Here is a 13,154-nt window from a genome sequence, read left to right as displayed (position 1 = left end):
TTCCTTCCTTCCTTTCTTCCTTTCTTCTTTCTTTTTTTATAGCCAATTAGAGGTTTATGTTCTATCCAGGCTCCCTATAGACTCCTATTCCAGAAACTCACATTAAGGAACCCCAGTGGAGACAGGCCCCAGTTGTGCCAGACACCAGACACCCACATGAGAAACAATGCCTGAAAAGCACTCAAGTCAGTGTGAAGCAAACATGTAATTAAAAGGCCCAGCCATAATTTCGATGCTGGGTTGAATTTAACTGGTAACCAATAGATGGAAGGCTCGGTGTAACTCATCACCTGGTGACCTACAAGTGACATATCCAGTCCTCCCTAATTACTAATGATACAATTTTGCAAGAGAGCCTGCTTTTTTTTTTTTTTTCCAGTAAGCAACCCAATCATTCTCTGGCCTTTCCAGACAAAGTCTCTCATTCAATGGGTATGGGTGTGCTAATTGTGTCTTCTGCTTCTTATGGTCAAATTTAAGCAGCCTGCTGCTGCCCTAAGGTGTTCATCAACATCTTGGAGCTGGAGGCCCACTGCCATCAGCACTCAGTGGCAGCGATGTCCTTAAGGGAACTCCCACTCAGCCAGAACTGGCTGACTCCAAGCAACTACTAATGATCTTTAACCTAGATAACTTGGCCTAGAACAGATCAGGGTTTATTCTGAATCTTTCAAGCTACAGAAGTGATAATCTCTACCACAAACCACCATTTAGGAGGCAACAGCAACTTCACATAGTGCAATTGCTTGTCTGTCTGCAGCATCAGACCATAGCCATTCTATAAGTTTTTGGTGGTGGTCGGAAATGAGAGGTGGGAATTCTGTGTCATTGAGGGACTGCGGTGGAGATATGAAAGCAGTAGCAAGAATTCATTCCTAATTCTACTTTAGTTTCATGCTAAAACTTGTTTTTGCCCTTATCTGTGTGCCCATTATGAACACTGTTCTTCGGTATCCTGCTGCATCATTTCTACGGATACAGCAGCGGAGGCCTGGTTTCCTTTTTAGTTCTACTGGTTGTCAGATAGTTAATCTATGAAATAGATTTAATAACAGCTAAGCTCGTGTCATGGTTCACTGACTGTTATAACTCCTATTAATAGCTACTGTGGAAGGCCTGGGACTAGGTTCTATAGAGCACTGGTTAACTAGTTACTGCACATTCCCCTGAGGCTATGTAGCATTAAGAGTTGCAGCTTATCATTTCCAGACTAGGTCATGATCATTTCATCTAGCATTCCCTAATTTGGGAGGATTTGACTTTGTATTCTTGGTATTCTTTCTGTGATGTGATTGGTTAGCAATTGATTTTGCTCTGTGACTGATACCTGAGAATATCCCAGCTAATTTCCAAGGAGAGGCTATATAGCTAAGCCCTACATACTGTATCAACTCAGGTGGATGTCTGATGAGCTGTGAGAAAGTTCTTGACTCATGGTAGGACTGTGGACAAAAAAGACATGACAAAGGCCTGAAACAGCCCTTACCGAGGACCCCAAGTCATTTTGGCACACTATAGTAGTCATTTATTCTAGCAGTCACTGTACTGAAATAATCAACCTGAGCTAGGAAGTAAAGCAATAGTATGAATAAAGGTAGTAGAATTTGGCCTTAGTGAGAAACAGAAAAGGAGGAGTGAGGAACACAAAAGCTCTTATGAGTATGATGTGCAGTCATCTGAATGAAGTGATGGTTACAGTAGGCAGCTTATTTAAAAAAAAAAAAAGAAGAAGAAAATCCTGCTGTTGAGAAAATGAAGTCAAAACAATTAGGAATTGCAATAAAAAAAATCCGACTTAATTTTATGCCATTCATTTAAAATTGCATAAATGGTCCCTTAGCTCTTGGCTTCTTGCCTATTAGAGCACCTGAGAACACACCATTGCATCATCACTGAGAATATATTGGGCTTCTTTTTTTAATTATGGGCTGACTTTTGAAAGTGAAGTGGTTTGATTGGTGAAGGCTGATACTAGACCTAACTAGTAGTGAATGACTACCACAAAAAATGTGAGCCTGAAAACCACAACTTCTCTTTGAAGTCTTTGGAGCTATTCTTACTTGGAATCCTGTGACCATTTGCATGGTTGAAATCTTGTTCACACAGCTGGTTGTGGAGCATCAGAGTATCAAGAATGCGTAAAAGCATTTCTGATCTGGTAGAGCAGTGGCTGAAAGTAGAGAAATAAGAGGTAACACGTGTAGGAGATGTTATATATGGAGGAAGTTGTAAGGTAGAGAACAGGAAAATGAGCTACAGAAATGGTATGAAATAAATAGGAAATCCTTGAACAAAAGCTCCCAACAACCTTCAATGCTTCAATCCTACTGACTTTCCTCAGGATTGTTTCCTGCTAGGGCAAATGTGAAAATTGAGGTGATCTTCAGCACCTTATTGCTGGAGAGCTGCAAAGAAACTTGGTGCCATTTGCTGGGGAAAGATGTTGGAAATTCAGAGCTAATGTATAAGAATTCTGTGGCGTGGCAGCTGGGATGGCTTGGACAGGTCTACTGGGTGAAGTGCCGTCTGGAGAGCTGGGATCAAACAATCCTGGTGAATGGAGCTCAGTCCAGTCAGTAGCTGATCACCTGTAGTCTCCCCCAGGGCTTAGTCTTGGGGTCGGTTTTGTTCCGTATTTTTATCACTGATCTAGATGAGGGGATCAAGTACACCCTCAGTAAGTTCACAGGCAATACCAAGTGAGGCAGGACTGTCAATCTGTCTGGGGGTAGGAAAGCTTTGCAAAAGGATCTGTTTAGGCTGGATCAATGGGTTGAGTGAGCCCAGTCTCATGACATTCACCAAGAATAAATGCTGGGTTCTGCGCTTGAGTCACAACAACCCGATGCAGCAATATAACTGTGGGGAAGAGTGGTGGAAAGTCACCCATTAGAAAAGGACCTGGCTGAACAGGAGCCAGCAGTGTGCCTAGGTGGCCAAGAAGGCCAATGGCATCCTGCCCTGCCTCAGGAATAGTGTGACTAGAGTTGGGAAAGGGATTGTCTCTCCCCCTGTACTAAACACTGGTGAGTCCTCACTTTGAGTGTTCATTTGTGGGTCCTTCACTACAAGAAGGCTGTTGAGGTGCTTGAGTGCGTGTGGAGAACCATAAAACTGATGAAGGGACTAGAAAATGAGTTTCAGTGGAAAAGCTAGATCAAATGTAGGGGAAAGAAAATATAATTTCATGTGGAAAAGTGAAGCTCAGAAAGAATAATTAAGCTGAGATTGCACAGGCATTTTCTGTCAGCCTTAGGACTACCCAATCTGCTAAGCCTCCAGTCAGAGAAGAAACTGTCTTGTTAGATTTTGAAAATTCACCCAGTAAAGACACAAGAAGAAGTACTATGTGGCAAGTGCTGTACTGCTCCCAGAAGATAGACAAAGTCTGTAATTCCTGGTCCTATCACCCACCCATCAGAAACAGAAGCACTGAGCGGCCCCCTGGTCTGCAAAAGCTCAGCACTGTGAGCAGACACAAAGGACTCATGGAGCGTGTGCTATTGCCTCATGCAACCACAGTGCAATCATTTGTTAAAAGGGTGCCAAGTGTAAAAACGTAACTGATGCTGTGTCAGTGGGTCAGTGGGAAGCCTCTGCTTGTTTATTTTTGTAGCCACCACCGCCCCAGCAGGATACTGCTGAACTCAGATTATCACATAAGCGTTTCCCTGCTTGAAGCCTGTCCCAAGCCACCAGCTTAATGAGTGCCATTGCTGTCATTTGCAGCTAGCAGAGCCATGGTTGTAATTGCAAGCAAATAGATTTTTGTGTTATGAACTGAAGATGTGTAGGCAGGCCTGCCACAGCAACAGACTTCACACAGTTGCAGAGTGTTGACTGCTTAGGAGAGTGATATGCCATGTTAATTCAATTAATTGGTTCTTCAGCTTGGTTGGAAGATCAGTCCGTGATGTACAAATATCTCAGGTCAAACAATTTTTTCTTGTCTATCATAGATGAAGTACTCTGCATGTGATTGTTTTTCAAATGTTCATCTTGATGCCCTCAGGTGTTTTTCTCCAAGCTTCACATGACAGCTCATCCATATTTCAGTTTCCTGTGGGTCAGCAACTAAAGCATTTTCTTTGCATGCTGGCATTGCATTCAGTTGGGGAGATGTATATGTCTGGTTATGAGCCAAACTGGTATTTAGAGACTATGATAAAACTGGAAAACAGTATTGCAAGGTATTGGACCAAGCACCATTTGCAATGCTTTGCCCCTGGCTGGTCATCCTGACGTTCTGTGCACCAGAAGCATATTCTCCTCTATTTGCATAAGGAGAAGACTTTGAACTAACTGCCTGGCATTTTGAGTGAAATTTCCCCTTGGCTGAAGGCCCTGTGCAAGATCTGTGTACCATTTAAGTTCTTTATGCATTAGCTTTTACCAGAATAGTTAAATAATGAAGACAGTCTGTTGGCCAATATATTGATAAATGAATTACTTGGCTTCCATTGACTGCTATTCATGTGTCTGTGAGGTTACTACTCGCAAGTATTCATGTAGCTCCAACTACATGTGGAAGTTCCTGGGTCAGGGGGTGAAAGTACTTGTGCAGAGAGTTGGGTTTTGACCTCCCCAGGACCTCCCCGACTCTCTCCCCTAGGAGGAGTTGGAGGCTGAGAGGTTGTGTTCTATTTACTGGCTGCCTGGGCCAGAGACAAAATCAACAAACAGCTCGAGGACACCTGCTTGACCCACACTGCTTTGATTTAGAGAAATAAAACTCTACCCCACAGAGAAAGGGCTAAAATTTTGCTGCTCTTGGGAGTGTTATTTCAATGTAGTCGTGCAGTGAGTTGGCCTGGAAGCTTACAATTTAGAAACCCTAGAGCATTTGTGAATTGTGAGGGAAGTACACTATTCATTATCTGCTGTCAGGCATTCATCATTCCAGTGTAAGCTTCAATCCTCTCATCAAGATGCAGAACATTACTTATGACCAGTCGCAGGCCATGAATAATGGCTTAACGAAATGAACAGTTCTCTTACAATTCAAACTCGAGTTTGTTAATCAAAACTATTCAGATCCAGATTCTGGCACCCCATCACACACATATGCACCGAATAACACCTTCCCTAATGCAATCTCTTTGGTTTTTGTTGCATTTGTAGTTTAACAAACTTTTTTTCCCCTTTGTTTTTCAGTCTGGCTGACCTCACCTAACAAGTTCACAGAAAAAGCTGGAGTTTGCCTCCCCCAGAATATGCAATTCTTGTCTTGTTCTGCATTAGCCCTTCCTGTGCAAAACCACTTTTGCAGTGATGACAAATCTGCATGCCTTTTCCTCAGCTCCATCAGTTGGGATATCCACACCGGTCAGCTGCTAAGTGCTGCCTAAAGCTAAGCACTGATTTAAACATGTCTTTTATTCTTTACGTGGGAAAAGTAACTCAAAGTGACACATTCTTTATGGGACCTTATGCACAGCGATAAAATATCATGACCGTATTCATCCATGTGTAGGATTATGCACTTTTCTAGTCAACCTCCCAACTGAGGTTTCACACCATCAGCAGTTCTTCCCAGTATATTGCCAAACATACTTAAGGCTCCTGGAAAGTGGAATATACTGGTGCATTTGCAGCCCAGTCCCCAAGCATTTCTCTACAAATGTTTGGAGCAGCTGGTAGCTCTAGCTCTCTTCCCCAGTCGTAGGAGGCTTCTTACATTTTTGCTATTCTGAACTGTGCCAAGGAAGCTGGTGCTGCATTTCCAGAAGCAGGGATTGATTCAGTTGGCACACTTCATTTCCAGAGAGCTTTCTGGGTAGAAGTGGTAAGGTAAAATCCTGGAAATTCTTAACTGCACATTTTGTATCCAATACTATCTTTGTATTGTAAAGCCCAGCCTTGGCACTGCATATATTAGGAAAAACCTCTAAGAGTGGTTCCCTAGCACTGTTCTGGGGCATGTGATTACTTAGTAGATGTGAGGGTGGTAGAATATGACCAGAGTCCTCAATGTGTTCCTACTCGCTTGCATTCCTTGGCTGAGATTCCCAATGGGATTCTCAGGGTTGTAGGTACCCAACTTCCACCGTGGTCAGACTCTACATGTTTAAGCAGAACTCTGCATTCTACTGTATGTAGAATGCATACATTCTAAAATTTCTACATTTCTAAAATCATTTTCAATGCACCATCTTCCTTACCGTCTCTTCTTTGGGGTCATACAGTGGGAAACACTCACAGTAGTTTCTCCCCTGGAATGTGCTTCCCCGTATGATTAAATGTCCGTCTATTTGTATGATTAAATCAGTGCTCAAAATGAGGGAGAAAAAACCCTCTAGAGTTGTGTTGGAGGATCTCTTGATCGGCAACGGCTGGTGCAGGGGAGGCACAGCATGTGCTGGGTTTTTTCCAGCAGATTATGGTTTGAGGCAGTAACTGCAATGAGTGGGAAGGGAGGAGTGAGGGAAAGAGTTGGAGAGAAAAGAAAAAGGCCCTAATCTAGAGGGAAGTCAGGATGCTTACCTCTCACTTTATCTCCCTCCTCTGTCTTGCATTTACTCTTCATCATCTCATCCTGCCCCTAGCCTATAAATGAGGACCTCTGTCAGAGAACAGCTTGAAAAATGGTCTTATACCCTTTTTGAAAGTTTTCAGCAAATTTTCATTTTTGGTCATTTCTTTTCTTCAGACATTGTGTGTTTATTAGAGAAAAGAGAGGAAAAATGCATCCCAAACAATATTTCAGCTTCTCCAGCAAAGTTTCTGTTTTGATTTATTGAAAACTTGTCCAACCAGTTATTTATATTTTATCTGTGAAAGACTCAAAAAATTTCATCTGAAACAGAGATTTCCATGGAAACGTCCATCTTTGATGAGATGTCATTCCTCAGATGTTTCAGCTGAAGAATTTTGTCAGTTCTGGCAGAAAAAGAGTGGGGAGGGGGCAGAACAAACAAAGAAGAAGCTCGCAGGAAAACATGCAATGCTTCAAGTTAATGGGCAAAAATGTCAGCTGGTAAACTGCCATAAAGCCAAAAAAGTCAACCAGTCAACCCAAGTCAATGGAGCTATGCTAATTTGCAGAGGATCCAGCCTTAGATTTTATTAAAACCAGCCTAGCAAGCTCTTTCTCCTTGCCCATCCTCCTCCCTTTTTAATAAGCTCTCAGTCATACTTGGCCTATCCTTTAATAATTCACCCTTCTCTCTTCACGATCCTTCTTTCCTCTCTGGAGATAATGGGCTGGGATTTTCTGCTCTCAGCCCTCACAGAAATATCACAGACAGGTTAAACTCTGCACAGCTGGCTGCTGGCTTCTGCCATATCCCTTGTGCCTCTTTCTGGACTCTAATATCTACTCTCTCTTTGGTCCTCACTTAGACAGTGCCAACAGGCTTGAGTGGTATTTGCTATATATTATGATATAGTGAATTGTACTGTAATGTACAGATCCTGGGATAGTGAAGTATTAAGCTCACGGAGCAATCAATTACTTTAATGTGAGTTTTGTGCATACAGTTGCAGTTCTGGAAGGCAGATCTGTGGGATAGCTCTAGGACACAATCCAACCTTTGGAACAAGAGACTTTTCTACAGCGGAAGTTACTATTTCTTGTTCTTGCTAAAAGCCAAATAGATACTTAAAACACAATTGACAGGATGCACATTAAAATACTTTTTGTTGTTGTTGTTAAGTGTACCTGAAGTATATAGCAATCCTTAGTAACTGCTCAATCCTAAGCAGCCTGAAGGAAATACTTGGATGATATCCAGTTCCAGAGCTGCAACTTTCTTACACTTTTCCCTTGAAGTCAAAATCCAAAATTCTGCCTCTGTCCACCCCAGCAGACTACTTTTCTTAACCTACTTCTAACATCTCTGTGACCACATCCTTCTTTCTTGTCTACTTTAATTAAAGAAAAACTCCCTTGCAGAACTGTGAAGTCTCATGCATCTTTTTTTTGGATAGAAAGAGCAGCAGCACCTGATTGTCCCCTGTATAGGTAAATAGTTCTGAGTCCCCAGAGAATCTGAGCCTTTATTTTCAGTGACATATTTCAAATGCTTCAGTTTGCTGTACCTGATTGTGTTTATGTGGAGGAATGGAGATGCCATGCGAAGTTTGAGATGTCTTCTCTGCTGATTTTTAAGAAGTACATCATGTGGAGCACATCCTTTGCACACCTTTTTCCAGCATAGCAGAGATGCTGTTTGATTGCCCCATGTGCAGAGCTGGTAACTGCAGCTGGTGAGGTGTGGGAATGATTTCCTGACCAAATACTGGTGGACTTTGTATTGATTAAATCAACTTCTTGGAACAACAGAAGCATGATTGCTGTCATCTGAATTTCAGCTCAGCACTCGATTACCATTCTTTTTTAATGACTTTTCCTTATTTGATACATTTAATTGATGGTTATTGTATTTATTTCCAAAGAACGTGGCATTAATTAAAAAATTCTCTGCTCTACAAAAATTAATATTCACCATGTATGTGGCACAAAAGGGTATGTGGTGAAGATAGAGAATAATTATGGAGGAGAACTTATGAGAAAGTGATCATAAATATGTAATAGAGAAAATAGACTACAAGGAAATTAAACAGAGAAAATCACGAGCGAATAATTGATCTCTCAGTAAATACTAACATTCTCTCAACAGCTTGAGTATTGTAACTTGAAGTATTGTTAACTGTTCAGTCTTTCAAAACATTAACCACTCTTCTAGCTAACCAGTTCCTTGCTATTGGCAATGGCTTGCTTGGGTGTTGCGTTACTGTTTTACAGTGTGACTGCTTACTGTACACACAATGCTGTAAATACATGTGCTGCCAAAGCATTGGGGTGGGTGTGAGAAAGGTCATAGCCTGTTACATGCATGTAAATCTCGAGCTATGCCCTCAACCAGAGAAAATAGCTGTAGGCACTAACTATATCTGCTTCCAGAATTATTCTGTTATAAATGAGATCTAATTTTTATCACTGCTACCAAATAAATACAGAACGCTATGCCCACTGCAGGCATCAGACTAAATTTGAGATTTTTAGAACTGATAGTGAAGATTCTGAAGCTGATTTTCAAAGTTTTCCAAGCTTGAACTTCTCCTTGGATTTGGTGATTAATTAGGAATTCTTCCAGCAGGTTTAAGACTGTAGGCTGGAGATATATGCTCATTCCAAGGAAAGTCTCAGTATCTTCCAAATGACAGTTGTGATGGATATGAGCAGATAGGAAAGCAAGAAGACCAGTGCTGACAGCAGTTTTATTTAAGAGATGGGTCCCAAGAAATGCAGAGGATTGCAGAGATGAGTAAGGAGATGGACTTCTACCTGAATTGTGTGATTGAGTAGGTGGGGTCAAAGCTTCCTGAAGAGTGCCGGGGTTCATCTTCTAGGGATTCAGAAGTCATAATGTTAAAAAACAAGATGGAAAAATTTTGTATCACAATGGTCCATGCAGAATGAGGTATAATGGCTGTATACAAAGGATCATCATAGAATCATAGAATGGCCCAGGTTGGAAGGGACCTCAAGGATCATGAATCTCCAACCCCACTGCTGCAGCCAGGGCAGCCAACCTCCCCATTTAATACCAGACCAGGCTGCCCAGGGCCCCATCCAACCTGGCCTTGAACACCTCCAGGGATGGGGCATCCACAGCCTCTCTGGGCAGCCTATTCCAGCACCTCACCACTATCATAGTAAAGAACTTCTCCCCGATTCCAAACCTAAAGGATAAAGATTATAATTTCATTCTGGAGAGAATATTTATTCCTGCTGATTGTGGAATTGACGCATTGCTAAGTTATTGTTGGCTTTACACCCCCAAAACTGATAAGAAAGATGTGGTATTGGTGAAGCTTTCACTCTTTTCCTTCCCATTAAGGAATTGTTAATGCACTGAATATTTTGCATCAATGAATAAATGACAAGCAGTTAACTAGAATATGTAATGATCAACTCCAATATGTGACTGATTGAATCAAGTGAGGAGTGTGAAAGATGAGGTTCAGCTGCTGGCCTTGGCTGCATTGTTTGGCAAAGGCAGATAAGGAGATAAAGCTCAGGTTTTTTTTTGAAGTTAACAAGTATCTAAGTAGATGAGCATCTCATCTCAGCTTTTTATTTCATTGTGATCCAAGTAATTAATGGAGTATGTTTGGAGGCAGAGATAAAAGACCAAACATAGTACTTTATCTGTTGTCCCCATCATCTCTGCTGGAACATAAAGGGGTACTGCTGGGATGCATCTGTGTGGACCAGGTAGAGCTATTGGGTCTGAAGGCAGCTTCCTTTAAAGGTCCTAATCTGCATAACTGCAGTCTCTATCAATCCATACCCACAAGTCCCAAGTTCCTATCTCTGGCTATTGGGCTGAAACTAAGTTTCGGGAGCAAGGTTGTGAGTCATATAAATGAAACCATGAGCTTATCCTATGGGAAAGAAATATCCTATGGGATATGCTGCACTTCAGCAGAGTTCTCATAAGTAATGAACATTTCTTCCTCTCTGGGAAAAAGAGATTTGCCCATAAACCTATAGTCCAGAAAAAAATGATCCAAGTGTTTTTTGTGTGGTGGTAGGAAGATTTTAAAGTATAGATCTACACTAGTTAAATAAACAATGTTGGGTCCCTTCAGATAGCCAGACTGTGCTAGTTGGTCTCTGGACCATAAAATGACCCTGGCACGATTTAGTCCACTAGAAGAGGTGTGGTTGGAACACGTTGGGCTGTGTTCAGATATTCAGGTGAAATCTTTCTTCAACTGAGAACAGCTGAAGTAAATTGTAAGACGAAGAAGGAATACATGAGATCTTCAATGCAGGTAAACTATATTAGAAATAATAAGCCTGTTTAGTGATTTGTGGGGCATTCTTCTTTGCAGGACGTTTTCAATGTGGAAAACAGAGGGCATAATTGAGAACCTGGGCTACATTTTGGGCCTCTGTGGCTGTGCTGTTTCAAAACAAACAGCAGCAAAGACTCAAAGGCCAAAGTTCAGATGAGCGTCCTGCAGAATCCTGGGGCTAGGAGTGAGATGCAAACAGAGTGAGCTACAGAGAAAGCTCCAGGAATGCATCCTATTTGCAAGTAAACACTGACTTATTGGTCTGAGTAGGTTAACATGGGCTTGTGTGCTTCTAATTGATTAGAGTAGGGTGATGCAGAACTGGAAATGTGATGCCACACAACTTCGAATTCTAAAGTTCCTGAGAAAGGGCTGTGGGGGGATGGTTTGGCTATATGGGAGGGAAGATGTTAGAAACTGGACAGTTACAGAAATCAAAGGAAGCCGAGAGGCTGTCCATAGGAAGAGATCTGAAGAAGTAAAGGTTAGCCTTGTTTAACTGACATTAACATTTTCTGCATTCTTAAGCAATGGGCTGAGTTCATTTGTACTGGCACAAATGAGAAAGAAACCTCTCCACTCACTTGAGCTTCTACTGCATGTGAGATCAAAATCAGAGCCAGAGGCATTTGGAGTTTGAAAGAAATGTTTTTGTTTTTGATGTCTATTTTTGCTGTCTCTATTTAGAGCAGACATAGCCAGGGCTGGAAGTGAATACAGAGTCTCTGAAGAGGTGAATTATTCCCAGCCAATCTGTAGTGGCAGAAGTGTGGTATCTTATGGGCTTGAAATAGACTATCCTCATTAACCACATGTTGGGCCAAACTCCATTAATTTCTACAGCCCCTCAGGGCTGAATTTAGCCCTTTACAACAAAGTGATGATATTGTTGGGAGCTATTTTTATGTCCTGCTGTAAGTTGAATACTACGATACATTATAAACTAGGCAAAGCCAAGATATTTTAGTCTTCTTGGCATAAAATAATTTCTCAGTGTTTGTCAATGCCTTTCTCAAAAGTTCCCTACAGTACTAATTAGTGGAGATTAATGATAGTTGCAATTAAGGGAGAACTAATGGAGGGAGAATGCTGGGGGTGCTGTGGTGGCTTTAGAGTCATGTCCTAAAGCTGTGCAAAGAAAGCTGTGTGATGTGGCAGTGTTGGTGGTCAGAGTGACTTTACAAGTGGTAGGGATTGTAGGTGTGCCAGTGATATGGAAGGAAGGAAAACCAAGCGAGACTCTAGGCTTTTTTTTTACTAAAGCCACACTAAAGTGTGACCCATCTGAGGCTATTGAGTTGCATGTGGCTCGTGTGCATCTCCCCTCCTCGTCTAAGTTATGTGAAAAGCTCTAGGGCTTTGCTAGTGTGGCTTAGACTCTCAGCTGAGGAAAGTGTAGAGATGGAAAGGACATTTAGGCTGGCCAGATCCCTTTCCATAAGGGACTGTGGGAAGCAAGAAGCAACTGACGTATCTGATCTGTGTGCCACTTAAGCCCTCCGCTCAATTTGTCTTCTATTTGTCACTTGCATGGCCAAAAGCCATATCAAGATTTTGGTACATAGATCCTGAGCTCAGGAATGTCAGTCACTGCCGGGGTTCAACAGCAAATAGAACTCATGGAGTTCTCTGAAAACCTCTCCTAGATGCATCCTGTGCACGGTGTCTCAAAATCTCACTCCATTTCTGACAAGGGTGCAGTGGATGCCATGCTAAGAAGTCACAGTTTGCCATGAGGCTGCATGATCTCCTCTGTGTTGTTATTCCCGTGGCAACAACAGCCATCATTTGACACGTCAGCCTGCCTGCCGCATGCCTGAGCTGCACTGTACTGGCATTAGCTGGCTTTACACCTGCTAAATAATTGTGCTCTCTCTTCAAGATCAGGCATGTGAGCTTCAGCCATTCTGAGAACAGCTTCACCAGAGCAAAAAATCCAGTTAAAGAGAGGAACTCAGCAGGCAGAGCTGCTGAGTCATTCCTCAGCCCTCCTCGGGTAGCCTTGCAGCAACCAGGGGATCAAAGGTGAGGTGACCTTGTGCATCCAAGGTGAGGCAGAGTCCCTTGCACGGACTGGAATGTGCATTAGCTTTGGAATGCAGACATGCAAACAAGGCTGAGCAAGCGCCTTTAGAGCTGCTGGGGGCACGGCTCTAAGATCATCAGCATCTTGGGAGAAAAAGCTCTGTGTGTGTCCAAAATGCGGGGGTTCAGATGATCAGAGGATATATTCTGAGCTCTATTCTTCAGGCTAGGATTGTGATTAGCGTGGATGATGTTTGGTTTTGGTCTGTTCTGTTTTGAATCTGGCTGGGTCATTCTGAAGAGCCTAGAAACCTCTCTGT

The sequence above is a fragment of the Meleagris gallopavo genome, chromosome 6, assembly GCF_000146605.3.
Source record: "Meleagris gallopavo isolate NT-WF06-2002-E0010 breed Aviagen turkey brand Nicholas breeding stock chromosome 6, Turkey_5.1, whole genome shotgun sequence".
In the NCBI taxonomy this organism is placed as follows: domain Eukaryota; kingdom Metazoa; phylum Chordata; class Aves; order Galliformes; family Phasianidae; genus Meleagris; species Meleagris gallopavo.
Note: the sequence above shows the minus strand (reverse complement) of the source record.